Below are 2617 nucleotides of genomic sequence, written 5' to 3'. Positions count from 1 at the left end.
AATGACGAGTTGATGGGTGCAGCACACCAACAAGGCACAAGTATACATATGTAACAAACCTGCACGTTATGCACATGTACCCTACAACTTAAAGTATAATAATAATAAATAAATTAAAAAAAAAAAAAAGCTTAGTGAGAGTTTAAGAGTTTGGATTGTTAATCAGTGTCAGTTTGAGATAACTACTTCTTGGTCTGTATAAATAAATATTGCCGTAGGGATGAGGCTAACAATGAAGACGCTTGCAATAGATATTTTTACATAGTATGGGTATGAATCTTTTTTGCAGGAGTTGGCCAAGGTAACAAAAATTGGTAAGATTAAGGGAATTAGAACTGTTATAGTAGTGGGAAAGTACATGTTTATTACTTTTATTTGGAGTTGCACCAATGTTTTTGGTTCCTGAGACCAATGGATAACTCTTATCCTTTAAAAGTTGAGAAAGCCATTTTGTTAGACACAGGGGCATGAATTAGCAGTTCTTGCATACTTTCTTGGTATATAACAAGTTGCGGGCTTCTATTGTTAGATTCATAGTCTAATGTTTTGGTTAAACTATATCTACAGCATGCAAATCCCATAATAATTTTAGAGTTTAAGGATAATAGGAAAATAGGTGCAAGGTGTATAAGTATTAGTGTATTTTCTCATGTAAAGGAGGGTTTAATACTGTTAACGTAATATGCAAGTGTCCCTCATTGTGTCATGGTTAGCATACACAGGGAGTAAAAGGGCTGTGATTAGCATATTAAGTCCTATAAGCATAATGGTGATGTTTGATCAGGGGAATGAAACCATAGTAATGAAGAGTTCTCCTACTAGATTTATAGTAGGGGGTAAGGCAAGGTTAGTAAGATTTGCTAGAAGTCATCAGGAGGCTATTAGTGGGAGAAATGTTTGAAGGCCTTGGGTAAGTAGTATAATTCGGCTATGGACTCGTTCATAGTTCCAATTTGCTAGGCAGAAGAGTAAGGATGAAGTGAATCCATGGGCAATTATAAGGCTCACTGCGCCTGTAAAGCTTCAAGAGGTTTGGATGAGGATAGCCATAATAACAAGTGCTATATGGCTTACAGAGGAGTAAGTGATAAGCGATTTTAAATCGGTTTGTGGTAGACAAACTGAGCTTGTCATGACTATCCCTCATAAGGATAATATGAGGACAGGGTAGGCTATTTATTTCCTTAGGGGGCTAAGGATAAGGGTAAGCCATATGATACTGTAGCTGCCTAGTTTTAGGAGTACCGCTGCAAGTACTATTGGCCAGCAATAGGGGCTTCTGCGTGGGCTTTGGGAAGTCATAGGTGAAGTCCATATACAGGTATTTTTACTATAAAAGCCAAGATACATGCTAGTCATATAATGTTATTAGATCACGTGTTTAATAGTTCTTCAGTGGTAAACATCATTATTAGTATACTTAGTGAACCTGAGACATTTTGAGTATAGATAAGTGTGACAAGAAGGGGAAGGGATCCCACTAGTGTATAGAGTAAGAAATATGAGCTTGCATTGAGGCATTCTGTTTGGTTACCTCAGCAGGTGATGATAATTAGGGTAGGAATAAGAGTAGTTTCAAAGAGGATATAAAATATAATTAGTTCTGTGGCTGTGAATGCTATAATTAAAAAATTTATAGGGAAATTAATATGGAAATGTAGAGATTTTTTCGTAGAAGTGATTCATTGGACAGGTGATATTGGCTTGCTAGAATTATAAGAGGTAGTAATCAGGCTGTTAAGATTAGAAGGGGTGACGTTAGCGGGTCAGGAGAGAAGGTTAATGAGAAGTTAGATGAATTATCGTTTAACTGGTTAAAAAATAGTAGAGTAATGAGGCCGATGAATGTGCTGTGAATAGTTACGTTAATTCAGATTATAGAGTTTTTTGAGAGTCATGTTATTGGTTAACAGTGTAATTGTCGGAATAATAACTTTTAGCATTGGAGTAAATTTAAATTTTGTATGTAATCTAGGCCATATGTGTTGGAGATTGAAACCGGTAAGGCGAGGCCCACTCGTAAGGCAGCAAATACTACGAGGATAATGGGCATTATGGATGCCAGAATAAAATGTATATTTAAAGTTATAAGAGTACTTATGATAAATATTGATAACATTATGCCTTCTAAGCATAATAGGGATGATATTAAGTGGGATCGATAGATTAATATTCCCAGAGCAGTGCTATGGTACATGCTAATATGTTAATATAAATAAAGGGCATTTGGTAAATATGGTCTATCATAATCTAATAAGTCAAAATCATTTATTTTAACTTCAACTATTTTTCAATTCAGCTCAATCTAATCCTTTTTGGGTTCATTTATAAATTAAGCCTAGGATTAAAATGACAACGAATATAAGGGCTGTACTAATTATTAGTGTTAGGTTGTTTGTTTGAAGGGTAACAAGATATACACATATTATGTACACCCAGTGTGATATTAGGAGTAATATCTTTCTTTGATATTATGAATAACACAGGGTGTACACCCACAGTGATATCAGGAGTAATATCCCTCTACAATATTATGAATAATATCACAGGGTGTACACCATGATATTAGGAGTAGTATCTCCTTATGATGTTACAAATAATATCACAGGGTGTACAC

The sequence above is a fragment of the Mandrillus leucophaeus genome, unplaced genomic scaffold (assembly GCF_000951045.1).
Source record: "Mandrillus leucophaeus isolate KB7577 unplaced genomic scaffold, Mleu.le_1.0 Scaffold323, whole genome shotgun sequence".
NCBI lineage: Eukaryota > Metazoa > Chordata > Mammalia > Primates > Cercopithecidae > Mandrillus > Mandrillus leucophaeus.
The sequence above is the reverse complement of the archived record's forward strand: the minus strand, read 5'-3'. Positions refer to the sequence as shown.